The sequence below is a fragment of the Anas platyrhynchos genome, chromosome 1 (assembly GCF_047663525.1).
Source record: "Anas platyrhynchos isolate ZD024472 breed Pekin duck chromosome 1, IASCAAS_PekinDuck_T2T, whole genome shotgun sequence".
Lineage (NCBI taxonomy): Eukaryota > Metazoa > Chordata > Aves > Anseriformes > Anatidae > Anas > Anas platyrhynchos.
Window position 1 is genome coordinate 78,592,708 of NC_092587.1, and position 19,791 is coordinate 78,612,498.

Consider the following 19,791-nt stretch of genomic DNA (forward strand, 5'->3'; position numbering starts at 1 on the left):
CAACGAAACTGAAGCATTCTCAAAAAACAAAAAAAATATATATTTATATTTTTTAATAAGCTTAAATAAATCATATATTTTACAGTCTTCCCCTGATCTTCTCTTTATGCAGTTTCCTCTTTCAGATACACTTAAGCCTTATCCTTTTATCTGTTTTGGCTTTAGTTTCTGCTTTCAAGGTTTGATTGTGGGTGATTTTTTTTTTTTTTTGTCTTTTTGTTGTTGTTGATTCTAACTCTTTTTATTTGGGTATTTATATAGTTTTACTTCTTAAACTCAGCAAATGCAGTTTTGAAAATTGCTAATTCCAAGCATGGAAAAATGATAGAGAAATCAGCAGGATTCAGTAAACAAAACAAAAGAACTGTAATGGGTTAAGCAGCTGCCAAATCTAATGGAAGAATTTTCAACTAGCACAATATTTTGAAAAGCTACAGAATCAGATATGAAGTTGCCCAGTCTACAGATTCAAAAGGACTCCAGCAGGTCTTGAGAACATACTGTTATTTCCATGAGGTCTGATGCAATCCCTGCCGTGTCTGCAGGCAAGGTCTGGAACTAATTTCTGTTCATGATTCACCAGAGTTCAGCAGCCTGGAGGGCACAAAGAAAGGTGCAGTGCATCTGTTTTGGCAGGCTTAAAGATGAATTTATGAATACTAAAAATCATTTCTTTATAATTCCATCCCATAATGTTTCCAAGGACCTGACATTTTGCAAATTTTAACAAAGTGAATCTTGCAACACCTTTGTGAGATCAATGTAAATATTAGCCTTGTTTGCAGATGAATGAAATCATAATCCACATGGAGATAAAGGCCTTGATCCAGGACCCTTATACTTATGCTTTCCTACAGGTGTTGGCTGAGGGACCTATTGAGGGACATATTCAATATGCCCAGAAATCTTTCTTTCTCCTTTTCTAAAATAATTAAATCTGATTGGGAAGTCACTGCCTAGAAACATAATTCTATTTTTGTCTCTAGGAAAAGAGTACACATTACTCATGGACAACTCTGGAAACAGTACTCCCACAGGTCAGAGTCCTCTGGAAGAAACTGAAAGCAAGAATGGTTATGGAAGAAAGTTTTTTGTTTTTTTTTTTTGGAATACCTTTTTTTTTTTTTTCTTGGAAGAAATGAAAGCAAAGAAACAATTCAGAATTTCCTAGGTACCATGACTATGAAGAAAATGAAGAAAATGGAATATCAAACCCATAACTCAAAACAATTATTTTGAAAAATTCGGATACTTCACCTTTACATTTGTTATTAGTTTTTAATTGTATAAATAGTTTTGTAACAGAAAATGAAACATTCCTCTCCAAGAAGTGCAAACAGATTGGGCAGGCACCAGAATAAAATAAAGCAAAACAAAACCCTTCAATGAATATTGCTTGTTTTTGTTGTTGTTGTTGGTGGTGTTTTGTTGTTGTCTTTTGTTTGTTTGTTTGTTTGTTTTCCTCATGGGAACAAAATGGCCTTCATAGACCGTAGAAGGTTTTATCTCCAAATTTCTGTTTCTATCTCCTTCAGACTCTGGGAACAGGAGATGTGAAAATAATAATAATAATAATAATAATAATAATAATAATAATAATAATATAAAAATACCTTGGTGGATTCAGTTTTATTTTAAATAAATAAATAAATAAATAAATAACAAGTGTTTTAACAAGTTCTATGAAACTAGTTATTCATTACCATCTAGTTGTTCACAATATAACCAGTAGGGAAAAATAAATCAAGGGGAAGGAAAAATGGCAGAAGGTAGAAGTAAGAACAAGACTGATTTAATCTATATTTATCTGTCTTACTGAATTTAATCTCTTAGATGAGAAAGGTAAATCACCTCCTAGAGGTGCTTATACATTGACTGAGGAGAACTTCACATGATTAACTTGAGCTAGACATCTAAATTTCACATATCCAAAAACTCACTGGGGTGAATCCTGCCCCGGATCCCGCTTCTTTTCCTCCATCTGAGAGGTGCTGGAATTGAGTTGAATGTTAAAAGAGGACAAACAACCCTTTGGAGCTTCAGTTTCCCAGCCCTACCACTGAGGAATGTAATGATTTGATTGTCTAATAGTAACAAAGATATAAGTACCTATTTACATGACTTGTTATGCTTTTTATTCATAATTTTAGGTCCTGAATATTGACAATTTGATAAAGATGCAGATGAGAATGCCTTTTCATATTTTCAGATTAATTGTTTGTGTAAGGACATTATCCTTTTCCTTCTTTGGAAAGCTTTCCAGTGACGTCTATTTGCAAGGATGATAATTTTCATATCCGCCAATTTAATATGATATCATAAGCAGTTCAAAAACAAGAAAATAATTAAAATAAATAAATAAATAAATAAGTGGTCTTGTATGAAGTTTTGTTTTTTTCTTTTTATTTTTTCCTGCAGGAAAACAATAATCTACTTCCTGACCTGCTTGAATTATTGGGTGGAAAAGAAGTTAACTCACTATCCCAGTTCCATGCAGGTAATCATCTTTTTAAGCATCAGCACTTCAACACATATTTAATTAAAGCTTGCATTGTTGACTAAATATATTGAATTTAACCATAGGCAGGAGCACTTTCTTCCACTAGCATCTCTGATTTGTATTTTCTCTGCAGGTCTAATAGGAATAAAAAGCAGCAAACAAGTAACTTCATCACAGTAGTCAGTAGTTTAGATTCTTCTTATTCATAATGGGGGTGTGATCTGTGTAAGAAGATGTCATTTTACATCACCTGTTTTCCTAGTAGAAACAGATATCTGTCAAATAGCATAACTAGGCATGAATCTGACCCACAGTTTTTTTGTTTTGTTTTTAGCAAATCACAATGTTTTTATTTAGTTCTGAAAAAGCTGAAGAAATCAATGAATTGATCTTTTCTATATGATATTAAAATGATTTATAAGTGATGTTAAAAATGTATAGATAAATGTTATCTATAAAAAATATAGATAACAGATATGTAGAGTAGCAAGAATGCAAACTGAATGAACCTCCTATTGTTCATTCCTGTTTACTGGCTACAAAGAAAATAATTTTGGTATAACTCTATCCTGACTTGCAGATAGCACTTGTTGCATTGGTGGATAATTTTATATCAATAAATATGAAGGCTAAACAAAGATGAAGTTTCAGCAATGTAAAAAGAAAAAAGTATTCTACTATGATTAAAAGCTTGATTTGGGAAAAAGTGTAAATATGTATGGATGCAGTTCTTTTCTGAAGAATACAGGTAGCCTGGAGTTCTCTTGATTTAACCCAAGCATGAGTTCAGAAAGCATATGCTCTAAAAATATTAACATGGGGCCGGACACACATTTTATCTGAAAGCTGAGATTCTTAGAAGGGTTTGAACATGGACAGCTTGTAGGAACAATTCCTTAGTCTCATTTACAAATCCTTGTGCATTGCGACCAAATGTATTTCGGAATTCTTATGGAAGGTTTATCAATCATGAAGTAGTTTAAGCCATCAGATCATTGAAAGCTATCACATGCAGGCATGTTCATTCCCAATGTAAGTACTTGCCTTCAGTGGTGGTTTCTGAGGGAATGACTTTATTTCAGTAGTCACAGAAGCATCATCATGCTCTGGGTAAGACGGTTAGTGATCAAACCAGCATAAACTTTCCTGCTGACCTAATTTTCCTTCCACTTTATGCTCTGTAAGTCAGGAGTGTATACTGTAAAATTCAGAGAGCATCTGCAATTAAAATAAAGGTAACACGAATTTGAAGTACTATTCATGATTTTCACAATCTTGAAGCCGTGTAACTTAAATATATATTGGTCCCATACCTTGTAAATTAGTCCCTGCTGGAGTAAGTCTTTAATCATATACCACGAAAAGTTGTAAATGGTCCTCATGTTTTAGATATTAAAGCAAATTCAACTTATTTTGGCCTTTAATTATGCCGGGAAATATTTTCAAAAACAATTATTTTGCTAGAATATGTATTTTGCATTCAGAGAATCTGAGCCAGATTCACAATATTGAAAGTGTTGGTCCAGTTTCCTATAGAGAAATATATCTGGAAGACCCTTAAAGATAAAAATGAGAGAACAACCTTAAAAAAAAAAAAAAAAAAAAAAACACAAACAACAAAACAACAACAACAAAACAACAACAACAAAACTTATAACTGGTATCTGATAGCAGAATCTGAATCAAAATATTTTCTTCTCTGGCAAATGAAGTAAAAAAAATGGTATACCATGAGACTAGACACATAGAAATCATATTAATCTCTAAGCTTTCCCAGTTGCCCTGAGCACATAAGCATGTATTTATTGTTGAGACTATATGGACTTAGAGATGCATTGACCCTTAAACATATAGCATAATTCATTCTGCCCGCCTGAGATTTTGTTGCTTGAAAAAAACTAGATGTTGATTCTACACTATGGTAGAAAGCTCCAGCAGAAACATGTGAAACAGCAAAGGCAATCATTGGTAGACTTTAACTTAGAGTTTGGACATTGTTGAAGTGAGCTTTTAAACTGCATCTTTGTGGAAGTAATAGTCATCTCTGTGGTTGTGATAATGGTTGAATTTGTTGAGATGAAGTTTACGGGCGACTAACCATTAGAAGTCCTCAGCCATAATGAATCCTTTCAGCATATATTATAAAAGCATTAATTAGGGTACATTTTGTGGGCATTAGTGGGGCTCTCACAAGTATTTTCCAGATATTTGACTATAATTTAGCATTAGTCAGGCATGAGTTAATGAACACCAAAGTCTTGATTCCCTAAAAAACAATACTTGTTTTGTAAGTCTCATTGCTATTATATCTTTTAATATTCATTTTCATGAGATTCTTGGTATTCATTTAAATATTGTACGTTACCATCAGCAGTCCATTTTAATTCAGCATTAATGCAGCATTAAAATGTAAAACAAAAGTGTTAGCAATTTAAGTTAAAAGCATGCCTAAAATATTTTCTGTTGGTGATATTCTACTGTCTTCACTAAGTCAAAGAGTCAATCCAGATCTTGCTTAAGATTGTAGATTGTAAACAAATGTCATGATACTTTTTATTTTAGCAACCAAAATGTTTCTGGAGTATTTAGGAGGCTTAAAGCACAACAAAGCTCTTTGCAACAGTGAAGACCTTTATTTTGATACCCAAATTTAGTGGGATGTTTGTCTTTGATTTCAGTAGCAACAGAACTGACTCCAAAGATTTTGCCACCTGTGTAAATATTGTAATGGTGTTGTAACATGCTAAAGGGAAAGGAGGGGTTCTGTTGAAGTTAAAACTTCTCTATGGTGGATTTTTTTTTCCAAGCCACAATACAGCTGACCCAAGAGGAGAGCCAGAGGGGGAAAAAAGCTCTTATCTTTCCCCTTGTTGATTCTTGTGTATTGCCCATCATGTCAACAACACTACAGAATCCATTTTCTATGTCTAGAAAGCTCTCACTTCTCACTCATGTCTGTGAAAATTCCACACATGTGGCATCAGAATAGTGCCCTCAATTTATTTTGATGACTTATGATTTTTTTATTTTTTATTTTTTTGTAAGCCTAATGGACTCACTGAAATCTGTTAAGGTACAACTCTAAACTTCAATTACATGCACATCAACTCATATATATGAGTTCAGCCTGGAGAAGAGGAGGCTCAGGGGCGACCTTATCGCTCTCTACAGATACCTTAAAGGAGGCTGTAGAGAGGTGGGGGTTGGCCTGTTCTCCCACGTGCCTGGTGACAGGACGAGGGGGAACGGGCTAAAGTTGCGCCAGGGGAGTTTTAGGTTAGATGTTAGGAAGAGCTTCTTTACTGAAAGGGTTGTGAGGCATTGGAACAGGCTGCCCAGGGAGGTGGTGGAGTCACCATCCCTGGAAGTCTTCAAAAGACGTTTAGATGTAGAGCTTAGGGATATGGTTTAGTGGGGACTGTTAGTGTTAGGTTAGAGGTTGGACTCGATGATCTTGAGGTCTCTTCCAACCTAGAAATTCTGTGATTCTGTGATTCTGTGTGATTCTGTGATATTACTCAAGATAATTTTTCCCATTCATACCGATCTGCCAAATTTTCTGCTCATTTATGCTTGCATATCTTTTGTTTTTAACGAAAAAGAAAAGAAAAGAAAAGAAAAGAAAAGAAAAGAAAAGAAAAGAAAAGAAAAGAAAAGAAAAGAAAAGAAAAGAAAAGAAAAGAAAAGAAAAGAAAAGAAAAGAAAAGAAAAGAAAAGAAAGGAATTTAGTCACTACTAGACTTTAAGAAAGTTATTAAAAAAAATAATAATAATATTCTTTTGCTGGGTTGTGGCCGTGAATATTCAGAGAGCAGCACACAGTTAATTATAAGCCACTTTTGTCACATTCATTGTGGCTGAGAGATGCTCCAGTGTTAGGGAGCTCATTTGGAAAGCTTTAAACTAGATCCGAAGGGAGAGTAGGTTATAGCTGGACTTGCACTGGTGGGGCAGTGCCCTAGCAGTGTTGAAGACTGGGAAACCTCCCACTCTCCTAGGGTGAAACTGGCATGCTCAGTTCACACCCTGAATTGCCTGTACACGAATGCACACAGCAAGCAGAATAAGCAGGAGGCGTTAGAAACCCGTGTTTGGTCAGGAGACTATGACCTAGTAGAAATTACAGAGACATGGTGGGAGAGCTCACATGACTGGAATGTCGTCATGGTTGGGTATGTCTTGCTCAGAAAAGACAAGCCAGCAAGGTGAGGTGGTGGAGTTGCTCTTTACTGAATGCTTTCTTCGTCTCTGTCTATAATCCCAGAGGCTCTCCTGAGGAGCCTCATACCCCTGAGGCCCTAGATGAAGTCATAATAAAGGAGGAGTTTGCCTTGGTTGATGAAGGATGGGTTAAGGACCAATTAAGCAAGATGGACATCCACAGGTCCATGGGTCCTGATGGGATGCATCCATGAGTGCTGAGGTAGCTGGTGGAAGTCATTGCTAGACCACTCTCCATCATCTTTGGTAAGTCATGGGCGTCGGCAGAGGTGCCTGAGGACTGAAGGAAGGAAAATGTCACTCCATTCTTCACAAAGGGAAAGAAAGAGGACCTGGGTAACTATAGACCGATCAACCTCACCTCCACCCCTGGAAAGGGGATGGAACAACTTATCCTTGGTGTTGTCTCTAGTCATATCAAGGATAAAAGGGTCACTAGGGGAAGTCAACATGGCTTCACCAAGGGAAAGTCATACTTGACAAACCCGACAGCCTTTTATGAATATAAAACTGGGTGGATAGATGATGGAAAGACAGTGGACATGGTGTATCTTGATTTCAGTAAAGCCTTTGACACTGTCTCCCACAGCATCCTCGCAGCTGAACTGAGAATGTGTGGTCTGGATGATTGGGTAGTGAGGTGGACTGTAAACCAGCTGAAGGGAAGAATCCAGAGAGTTGTGGCTAATGGGACGGAGTCGAGTTGGAGTCCTGTATCTAGTGAAGACCCTCAAGGGTCGGTACTGGGACCAGTGTTGTTCAATATATTCATCAATGACTTGGATGAGGGAATGGAGTGCATCATCAGCATGTTTGCTGATGACACTAAACTGGGAGAAATGGCTGACATGCCATAAAGCTGCCATCCAGTAGGACATCAACATGTTGAAGAATTGGTCGAGGAGAAATTTAATGAAATATTACAAGGGCAAGTGTAGAGACCTGCATCTGGGCAAGAACAACCCCAGACACCAGTATAAGTCAGGGACTGCCCTGCTGGAGAACAGTGAGGGACCTGAGGGTCCTGGTGGACAGCTGGATGACCATGAGCCAGCACTGTGCCCATGTGGCCAAGAAGGCCAATGGCATCCTGGGGTGTATCAGAAGGGGTGTGGTTACTAAGTTGAGAGAGGTCCTCCTCCCCGTCTACTCTGCCCTAGTGAGACCACATCTAGAATATTGCATCCAGTTCTGGGCCCCTCAGTTCAAGAAGGACAGGGAACTGCTTGTGAGAGTCCAGCGTAGAGTCACAAGGATGATTAAGGGAGTGGAGCATCTCCCTTACGAGGAAAAGCTGAGGGAGCTGGGTCTCTTTAGCTTGGAGAAGAGGAGGCTTATTAATGTTTATAAATATGTAAAGGGTGAGTGACAGGAGGATGGAGACAGGCTCTTCTTGGTGACACCCAATGATAGGACAAGGGGCAATGGGTGCATAATGGAACATAGGAGGTTCTGATTAAATATGAAACAATTTTTTTTTACGGTGAGGGTGACAGAACACTGGAACAGGCTGCCCAGGGGGATTGTGGAGTTTCCTTCTCTGGAGACTTTCAAAACCCACCTGGATGTGTTCCTGTGTGACATGATTTAGGTGTTCCTGCTCTGGCAGGGGGATTGGACTAGATGATCTTTCAAGGTCCCTTCCTAACATTCTGTGCTTCTGTGTTACTACCTTCACTGAGGAGGAGAAACAAACTACAATTTTCAAGTTTCTTTAATCAGGTGAGAGGAGGGAAGAAGATTGTTACACTGTCAAATTTCAAACGCTATTTTAGCCTCCTAATTGGCAGCACTGCACAAGATTATTAGAATCTCAATATGCAGAAGGATAGATGCATACCCCAGATTCATGTCTGTTAAGCCAGTTCGAATTGTACATCCAGAAAGTGTTCCACTAATTCTAAACCACTTGCTGTTCATTTAAGGTATGTGTGTTCTGTTCCTGGAACAGAGAAAAATAGGTAAACTGGAGGATATGAGGTAGAGCAGAAGAGGATATGGAAATGAAGGAAAAATGGAGAAGAAAAATCTCCTGTTGTGTGTAAGAAGGACAAATTACTATCCAGAATGTTTCCAAAGATGTTTATAAAAGCATCAGTTGCAATAAAAATCATGAGTCCAGACCCCAGGCTCTCTCTTCTCTTCTCTCTAATCCAAGACTGCACAAGCAAATAATCCCAAACAGAGAAAGAAATCACGCATCTGCTATTCACTACATGCGCTCAGTGTTCCCCTGCTCCATCTCACCACATCCACCTTTCTGCTCTTTCTGCTAACAGTGATAAATAGTATGTTTGCGCAAACTGGAACTCATAGTAGGACTCCATGGTGATACATCTAGTTTTTGGGTAGCAGTTCTCTGCTTGCACTTCCTGGCTGAGTAGCAACAACTGAGATCAGAAATCACAGCACAGTGAGACATCCATTTTGTACATTTAAAAATATGCTGTCAGTATTGCAGAACAAAGCCTATCAAGCTGCAGAGCAATTCCTCACTTGAGATAGTGGAAATTTCTTTAGATCTCCCTGGAGCATAATTGCTGTAGCTATGCTCTGCAAGACAGTGAGGAAGTGAAATGAGTTATTATATGTGAGAGACAAGAAGAGATGAGAAAAAAGATGTAAGGAGAGTTGGAGAAGTAAGGATTCAGCTCAATGAGCTGTTCATTTCCTAAATTGTCTTGTGTTCTTGTTTGTCAGGAAGATTAAGATTTATTACAACCTTCTCAGATACTGGGCCTATTTACACGTATGTTTCTTCCCTGATGCTCTATTGACCTGCTAAAACATCCTTATGATCCTGTTCTCATGAGTTATGACTTGGTCTAAGTAACACGGTAAAGTTAGACTTGCAGAACAGTTTTAGAAGCATCATTTTAGTGAAATTTTAGGAAAGGGTAAAATATTTTAGGAATATTGACATGAGATTTCAAAAGAATCATGTCTCGGATGTATCATGAAAAATACAGTTCTAGATTGTATCATTTAGGACTGTTCTTTTTACTACTTCTGGCCAGTGCCAAAGTTACAGAAATATACATGTTAAAGCCTATAGAGAAAGCTGAATTAGAATTCAGTGCCAACTGGGAACACTTTTTTTCTCTTTCACCAGAGCTTTATATTCAGGGCTTAAACGATTTGTGTTTCTTGATACGTGACTGGGAGACATAGTCTTCTCTTTTGCACCTCAGTTAACTTAATTAGACCACTGGAAAGGTAGATGAAGTGGCAGTCTTTCATAAATCGATTCCATGATAGTTACAGCCAAATATCTATATCTATATCTATATCTATATCTATATCTATATCTATATCTATATCTATATCTATATCTATATCTATATCTATATCTATATCTATATCACTATATGCAATGTAACATACAGTTAAAAAAAAAAAAAAGCTACTACATAAAACTTCAGGCATGCTTACATGCTTTAGACATTTGCTTAGACTGCTATTAACCTACAAGCATTGTGAAATCCTGGTGTTCTGAGTCTTCTACATTCCTCTTTGGTGTTGTCTTCTGACAAGAGATTACTTTGAACATGAGGTCATCAGCAACAAAATATTCTTCAGGGGTTACACCTCAAATGTAAGAAACCTTGTAATATGTTTAATATCTTTGTTGGTAATATGGTCAGTGGGATTGAGTGCACCCTCAGCAAGTTTGTTGATGACATCAAGGAAAGAAGGGATGGGGAGGAAAGGGATTGGAGGAAGGGATGGCATCCACAGGGACCTGGACAGGCTTGACAGGTGCACCTGTATAAATCTCATGAAGTTCAACAAGACCCAGTTCCAGGTCCTGCACCTGTGTCAGGGCAATCCCAAACACAAATACATGTTGGACAGAGAATGGATTGAAAGCAACCCTGAGGAGAAGGACCTGAGGGTGCTGGTGGATGAGGTCAACATGAGCTGGCAAGGTGTGCTTGCAGCCTAGAATGCCAACCATATCTCTGGCTGAATCAAATGATGAATGGACAGCAGGTTGAGGGAAGTGATTCTGCTTCTCTACTCTGCTCTTGTGAGACCTTACCTGGAATACTGCGTTCAGCTCTGGGGCCCCCAGTGCAAGAAGGACATGGACCTGCTAGAGTGCGTCCAGAGGAGGGCCACAAAGTTGATCAAGGGGCTGGAGCACCTCTCCTGTGCAGACAGGCTGAGGGATTTGGGGTTGTTCAGCCTGGAAGAGAGAAGGCTCTGGGGAGACATTATAACAATTTTCCAATACCTAAAGGGGGCCTACTGGAAAGCTGAGGAGGGACACTTTGTTAAGAAGTGTAGTGATAGGATGAGGAATAATGGCTTTAACTGAAAGAGGGTAGATTTAGCCTAGACATTAGGAAGAAGTTCTTTCCTATGGGGGTGGTGAGGCACCAAAACATGTTGCCCAGAGAAGCTGTGGATGCCCCATCCCTGGAAGTGTTCAAGGCCAGGCTGGACGGTGCTTTGGGCAACCTGATCTAGTGGAAGGTGTCTCTGCCCACAGCAGGGGGGGGGGGGCTGGAATTAGACAAAGTTTAAGGCCCCTTCCAATCCAAACCATTCTACAATTCTGTGATTCTATGATCCCTGTGTAAACATAGTACTGAGCAATGGCCTAACAGACACTGATCTTTGCTAGAGATCTAGGGTTTAATAGTCTCAATATGTGCAACACCTTCCATTTTATTGAGAATATACAGCTCAACATGCTGATGGATTCAACATTTTCTTCATTGCCCCAGCCACTTCATAGCAAGTGGACTGGCTTCCTTGAGTCCTACTATATGATAAGCAGCAAAGATCTGGTACATTTGTTATCAATGAATTTCCAACTGAACCTTTTTTTTTTTTTTTTTTTCTTTGTTATGCTCTCTAAACATCTTGAACACAGCATGGTTTAGATTGTGGAAACAGTTCCACATGGCAGCTGAGACATGAGCAGCACATACTGTTCTTGTTGACAACATCTGGAAGCTCAGAGTAAATTTACCAGAAGAGGAAACATTTGAAATGTATGTATTGTTAAGCTTGTGGCATGATAACATCAGGCTGGGCTTTCAGAATGACTGAACTCGTCCTTAAGCTTTTGTCAACAGAAGCTGAGTGAGGTCTCTTCTGTCAGGTTTGGAAGGAATAAGGGATATGCCAAGAGTACAGTCCAGGAAGCTTGTTCACTTTGTTCACTTCATCTTTTGATAACCTTCTGGACTTCAGCACAGAGATGAACAACAGCATAGTATGTTTGTACCATGCTTGAAACACACTGGGCATGTCACAGCTCAGAGCTGTATAGTCAGTGTGCCTTGACTTCTAAACTAGGTGTGTGGTAACATAGGAGAGGCCTAACACTATGGCTTGGGTCAAAGAGAATTTGCTTAGGTTTGATAAGAAAGAAGTTTGTGAGCAGGACCAATGCTTTGGATATTAAAGCAAATCCCAGATACATGCACAGATACAAGCAAAAGTGTTTTGCCTGCTGAAGAATGAGTTTTGGGTTGACTCAATGAAATGATGCATTGCTGTTTTGCCAAATTGTATGAAAATTTCAATCAAAAGAAACTGTTTGGGTAGATACACTAGCTCAACTGGAGAAAGGATCTTTATCCTCTTTTATGAGAATACTGATGTCCCCATGTGAAACACCTTGGTTCAGCCCTGCCTAGATAGATTTTACCCTCCTCTGGTTCCACATCTGAGAATATCACCACATTAAGGTTTAGAGGAATGGGAGAAGATTCCTTAGTCTGCTTGGTGGTTGTTCTCAGATGGATATCAATGTGTAGGAACTGCCCAGGGCAACAGACATTGAAAACAGTAACTGGTTAGTGCCTTCACACTTGTGGTTAGGCTGCTCACCTGGAAAGGGAAATATCTTGATTCCTGTTCCTGTGCTAGTGATCACTTAATAGCATTCTAAAAGTCAGAGTAACTTCAAAGGAGAGACTGAAAAGCTGCCCAGCTCTAACATAGTGTGTGGGGGCCCGGGCATTGTTTTGGGACCTGGTAATCTGAAACTTCTCAGTGGAAGAAGGCAATAGATCAAAATGATGTTCTAAGTAAGCACCTTAGGCATTGGGCTAGTACGAGGAGTGAGTGACAATTCTTTTTTGTTATTTTTCAATGTTACATAATGAAGCTTTTCATTTCCAGTACTTTGCTTTTGTTAGAATTGCCTGTAATAAAACCAAAAATATTTCTTTTGACTCATAATGATTTTTTTTTGTCTTTTATTTCACTAAGAAAAAAAAAATCACTTAGGATTAAGTTCAAATGCTTCATTTGTTTGGACTAAAAAGAAAAAAAAAATCATTATTTGCACAAAGTATTAACAAAGAATAAGAGCTCAACTGCTCTTTTCATAAAAACTGAATATCATATAGAGAAAAGGGAAGTTCCAAGTGCTTTGGAGGACTGAATCAGAATCCAAAACATCTTGAAAAACTGAGATAATGGTCCAAAATAAACAAAAAGAAGCTCAGTGAAGCCAAGCAAAAAGTGATGCAACTAAGAAGGTACCATAAAGCATATATATATACATAGAAATAAAAAATAATTGCTGGGCAGAAGTATCATTAATAAGGGTTCACTGTTAGTGATGGCATGACCAACATGAAGCAGTAACACTGACAGAAAAAAAGATAAATCTCATTGTATGATACATTTGGAGGTCCTTCTAGGGCAAGACACCACTCAGCACACCTATGCTGCCAAGATTGCAGCAGGTGCACTATGTGTCACTTTTAGCACTACATTTCAAGAAATTTGTAGCCTTCCTGGAAAGACAAAGCAACAGAAAAATGACCAGAGATGGAAAAGCCTGAAGGGCTGCATGGTTTTAGCATAAAAGACTGAAGCCACAAAGGCAAAGTGAATCACTATATAAGACAATCAGTTGCTCTCTCCTTCCATTAATAGAAGGACATTAGTTGATTCTCTCTTACTTTTCAGCAGAGATATAGGTTATATATTGGTTAAAAACAAAACAAAACAAAAAAGGCAGGTGGTGTGTGGAAGAGGGTGGGTATTTTATTTTCTTCCTAAAAATGTGCAGCCACATAAGGGATTGATGAAGCTCTCCCACTCCTTTAGAAGAGGTTATTTCTCAGGACATCCAGACTCAGGTTAGTAATAAATGAAAATTAACTGGGGAGTCTTTTAGTCCACAGCACTGAACATAAGTCTTGATTGGGTATTTCAACCCCATATATAGTATAATACAGTGAGGTAAAGGTTTGCTGTGAACCACCTAATTCCATCCACCAAAATGATACTACAGGCAAATATGAAATAACATTTTTTGCTTGCACCAAAAGTCTATCTGCAATGTTGTGTAAGGGCTAGTACTGCCATGGTGTGGTATGAAATATGTGTAGTTACTCTGAAACCTACACAGATCAGAAGCCATTTCTTCTTTGGAGAGGCTACACATAGTAGGGAGAGAGCATGTGACCAACACAAATAGACCAGGTGAGGTTTGGTGGGGTAAGAATGAAGCAAACTATTTAGACACCCAAATCTAACAGATTTTTTTCCCATTCTTTTTGTGATTATCACATTGCTGCTTCTGTTTCTTATTACTCTGTATGCCTTTTATATCACTTGAACAGCTGAAAGGGCCCTTAAAGTAACTATAAATACCTTTTATGTATTCTTAATCACTCCTTTATATATTCAGAGAGGAGTAAAATGTCTGTAAGGACCAAAGTGAGAAATTAAACTCTGAATTGGGAAAGAAGAAAAGAATGGCTCCCTGGTTTATAACTTCCACTGATGGAAGGGAATTGGTCAAGTTATGAAGTCTGTAGATTTGGTAACAGGAATATATTGGTGTGGAATGAAGACAGAGTGCTGAGTTGTCCCTAAGTTTTATCTGCTCTCACCTCCTGGTTAAGAATTGCTAGTGCTGTAATACAGCTGGAAGATCTGGACAAAAGTGTGCTCAGAGACCCATCCGTGACATTCCTCACTAGGCAGCAGGTGTTATTCTTGTTCAGCACCTGGGGGCTTTCATTGTTCAGGTTATAAAAGGACATAGATAATCTGAAAAGTTTCACTTAGGGAAAACCCATGAAGCTATTTAAGTTGCATCTTATAGGAAAATAAAATCGCTTAAAATTCAATGGCTTGTTGAGACCAGGTCTGCCAAGACTTTTGCCCATTGAGACTTTTTATAGCCAGGTTTTCAGGGTTTAACCCTGAAAATAGGGCTTTGCAATTGAAATAATGCCATAGCTACAACATCAGTGAAAATGGGGCTGCAGTAACACTGTTGGGTCTTATAAAGGAGAAGGTGCAAAGCAAGGGAAAGCATTCACCTGGAAATCATTTGTTTGGTATCACATCCAACTCCCTCTTCACTCTTCACTTCAATATTATTTTTCTACATTTCACATCTAATGCCAAAATAAATAAATAAATAAATAAATAAATAAATCCTCTTTAATTCCAGGTGATCTCTTAAAGTTTCTGTGCATCTTGTCTTGTTGGCTTTTCTCATCTCTGCCAAGGAAAGTGGGCATAGTTTTTATTATTAGTTTACCACACAAGTAATAGAGAGATAATTGTAATTTTTTAAGATGGAGTAAATTGTAAACATAAAAGCAATCAGGTCTAGTAATGTCAAGACAACTTAAGAAGTGACCAAAATTGGTTGGAGAGCATATGTTGGAATTATTCAACTCTGAAGGAGGAAGCAGAGAAGAAAACTGGAAAAAAAACCTCCAGATTTCAAAATATCCTTTATTCCTATGATTAACAATGGTATATCATCAAGGATTTTGGTCATTTAACATGAATACAGTGTGTTGATGGATGGAGGAACTCCCTACTGTTCTAAAGTTTTCCTCAGGCTAACAGGGGAAGAACTCACCTGAGGCTGATACAAATGTAGCTCCTGCATAGGCATTACTATGGCCTACATGTGCTATCAATACTATTTAGTATGGGATTAATGCTATTAGTCATTGAGAAGCACTGAAGTCAAACATTTAGCAAGATGAAGGACCTTCATGAAGGACCTTCCTGAAACTTTAGATTTCTGAGAGACTGAGAACAGGGATGAAACTTGGAAAATCAGTTTTTAATACAAGGATCTTAATGTCTGTTTTGCTTGTCCTCTTATTCTTACTTTAGAGGAGATGTGCTGCTTTGTTAATATGGAAAAATACAAAATGAAGACCCATGATTCAGACTTCTCCTCTAGGTGAAGTGTAAGGAATGAACTCCCTCTTTGGTCAACAATGTTCAAGGCTTCTCGCAAATGAGCTGCTAGTGCAAGGCACTACATGAGAAACAGCATAGATGGACTGCTAAGGTGTAATATTGTTTATATGTCATATATGTCATCTTTTTTGAACATTTTAGGGTGACAGTGCTGGCACAGAAATTATACTCTTCTGGAAGTGCAATAGATGAAAATGCTCTTTATTGTGTTGTTAATGGAAAATTCTCTACTGGGAAAGGAGGAAGCCTCAATAGCCATGGGTGAATGCCACAAAAAAAACAAGGTTTTGGTGCCTCACATATACACATGCAGGAAGGGATAATAGATGGATTTGGAAATGTTTTTGGTCCTGTTGCATTGCAAGGTGTCAAACAGAAGTCAGAAATGCACCTTTTCAAAGTTCATCTCTTAGGAACTGGAAATGTCATGGTCCCAACATTGGTTAGAGCATCTTGAAGGGCTGCTGCTATCTATGGCAGACCATTCACTGGTTGCACACTTGTAATCCTAAGGCACTCAGATGAGCTCTGCAGCCTGTCACTTGTTCTGCACAAGTTCATGCATCTTGGCAATATATCATTGCTTTAAGGTCCTTTGAATTACATGAGATCTTGCTTACAGGGTCTCCTCCTGAATGATCCTCCTATGTTGACTAAAATGTCATACAAAGCCCGTGAAGGATGTTAACTGTTCCCTAGGCTTCTACGGCAGATACCTGGGGGGTGCTTTGGCATTGCAATGGGCAACTTTCTTGAACCTTAAGGCCTCTGAGAATCTGAGAGCAAGGATGAACCTAGAGACAAAACTTTTTAATGTTAGGTCCTAAATAGCTGTTTTGCTTGTCTTCTTACACCCATTTTAGAGGATATGTACCTTTACTGTGCTTACACTCCTTTAATGTAGAGACAGAGGTACAACATGGTAGCAGCCTTTTAATTAAAAAACAATACTTAATTAAACAGGAAAACTCAGCTCTAACAGACAGAGTATCCCCATGTTCCCCACTGCCTCCCTGACACTGCTGAAGGAGGTAGCTGCATACAGTGACTCAAAGCCTCTCCACTTTCCTTTTTGCCTCCTGTTGGGAGGTCATCTTTGTTGCAAACACCACAGGAGTATGGCTGTGTATTGGGTTTTAATATTTCTCATACAGTAGCCTTAGCTGGCAGATCTTAATTTAAAATATTTTTTGGCTTTTTCCACAGCATAACTTGGACACATTTCACACCTTTGTTGTATTCATCTAAGTTCATCACATGTACAAGTCACTGTGTGCACACCTAGTTTGGTGTCACCTGGGACATTAAAAAAAAAAAAAATCTGTTTTCAGGCGGAGCAGTTATAAACTGATCCAGTGTTATAAATCCTTACAGAAAAAAAAAAAAAAAAAAAAAAAAGACACCACCACACACATTACCTCTATATGCCTAAAGTCTTTTGTAATCCCCACAGTGATATTAGATTTTATTTTTCCGTATTTCTAAATTTCATTTTTTTAATTTCTTTTATTACCAGATTTATTTGCCAGCACAACAAGCAAATAGTTATGGTAGTAATTCTGTCTCATTTAGACAACAGTTAGTAGCTCAAAGAGGCCAGTTCAATGGTAATCTTTTGCAGACAATTTTGAGGTCTGTTAGATTATAGTCTCAAGAAGTAACATAGAAGAAAAGTTGACGGAATTTAAGAATCACAATACAAATAGAAAATTAACCACAATCCTGACAAGATGAAGGCTGGAAGAGAAACAATGTCTTTAAGCTTCTTTCCCTTTACTGTTAGAGAATCCATCTTGGGAACTTGGGAAAGTACATTTACAGGGATACATTAACAACTGTTCTTTTAAATTTAACAAAGAGTTAGTTAAAGGTTCAACAAAGCTGTGTTAGAACTGCTTTTATATGTTGTGTTATAGCTAATAAGTGGAAAAATTTCAACTTCCAAGGCTTTACTTGTAGGAATATGTCAATGAAAAATCATTTTTTATTAGGTTTTCCTTTTTCTTCACACCTTCTTTAGCCTTCTAATGTTAACTTGCAGTATAAAAATGGAGTTTTCAATACTCTCTAAAATATGTCAGCTACTTTTTTCCATTAACGTGCATTGTGCAAAAATATCTATAGGTAGCTGACACTCCCAGCCGTCATATATATAAATGTAGGTGGAAAACTTTATTCTCATGTTTTCAGTAGAAAACAAGTCTTCATTTCTTATAAGATAAGTTAATGTAAGTCAAAGCTGACAAGCTTCAATGTTGTAAAGTAACAAAACTGAAAGTGTGCATGAGAAGGATTATTCCCTACAAGCAGCCCAATGTGATTTGTAAGATTTTTCTGTTTCAATGCATGGATGCATGAGGAGGGATTTTCTTGTCCCTATAAAAAATATAAATACAGATATATCTAGATGTGTCCACTTTGGACTCTTCCATAATTAGTGGAAAGAAATAGACAATACAGAACATGATTATTCTTAAAGTTTTGCTATCTTTCCTTAAGTATATTTCTTCACATGAAAAATTATGTGTATACCACATATACATTTAGTGTGGTTTTGCACAAATTCTTGAAAGCAGTTACTAATATTTGCATCTGTGATATCCATAACAAGAGTTAAGAGTGCATATGGGTATTTTAGAGTGCAAACAAAAGTACATAGGATCATAAAACACACCATGTCCACACTGTAATTCAGAGGTGTGGCCACAGCACTCTTAGACATAGCAGATGTACCTTAAAATTTCCAAGTTCTGTTATGGAGAGTAGTGCATGTGCAGCAATACTTGCTCTTACATGAGCTGAGTAAGGCCTCCTGATGTTCTGGGTAAGCACAAAATAGCACTCTTAATAGTAAGTATTTTTAGTTTTAAGCAATTTCTCTGTCTGCAGAAGCTGCAATACCACTTCTGGACTGCAAGGACATATCCTGACTACTAGAGAGAAATTCACTTAGGCAACAATATATTCAGCTCTATATGAGGCAGCCAGTGCCTGACAGACGTGCTACTGTGATTAGTGAAGAGAGGGGAGGCACTTACAGCCCCCTCCTTCCTCAGGAGGGAACAAAGCGAAGGAAAATGATCCTCAAAGATTATTCCCAAGGAAGAAAGAGACAAATTCCCTCTGAAGGGGAAGACAGAATAACTCTATGGCTTTATTTGTTTCATAGCAAATGTTCCATGCATCCTGAAAAAAACGAAGTGATGGGACTGTAATTTTCAGCATTAAGAACAATACACATCACCAAAACTTTTAAATTTAGGTGGGTACTGGAGATGTTCAGCAGTACTGACTGGAGAACTGAATCTGTCACAGTTTGGTTAGGAGCAAAAAGAAGCCATCACCAAATTCTGTTCCCAGTTCTTAATTTACGGGCTGACATCTTCAGGGTAAATAAAGATAGTGTTAAGTGCTCTGCATATTTTTCTCTGCATTTTTTGGACAATCAATATTATATTGCATCTTCTTTCATGCATTTCTAGCTTTCAGAATGCAAACTTCAGTTATGTTTTCTTAAATACAATGACAGGAAAAGGTTGTGCTGTAATATGAGCCTACAATAAGCAGTATTGTATTATAACTGTCAAACGTAGCAATACATTTGGAAAACATTAAAAAGTTTGCAAGTGGCTACACAGGGTAATTTTGGTATTTTGTTTTTGTTTTCAAGAATGCATTAAAATTACAAATCTCTTGATTTCTAGAGAAGACTTTGTTTAGTGCTCGTGGAGCAATCCACTTAAGTGAGTTTAGTTTTAAGCCAAAGGAAACATGTACTTATTTACATCCAGTTGACCTCTTCAGGTTCAGCGGAATTCCTCAAATGGACAAAGGGTTTAAATTTGTTGTCTGTCATC

At 37.8% G+C, this 19,791-nt stretch overlaps 1 long non-coding RNA gene across 1 annotated transcript in view; it reads left to right on the forward strand.

Moving 5' to 3' along the window:
• LOC119714454 (uncharacterized) overlaps nucleotides 1-19,791 on the forward strand; it is a 36,977-nt gene that overhangs the window by 12,643 nt on the left and 4,543 nt on the right. The window contains exon 2 of the long non-coding RNA XR_011806658.1: nucleotides 2,419-2,497. This is a non-coding gene — a long non-coding RNA (uncharacterized lncRNA). The remainder of the gene's footprint in view (nucleotides 1-2,418; nucleotides 2,498-19,791) is intronic.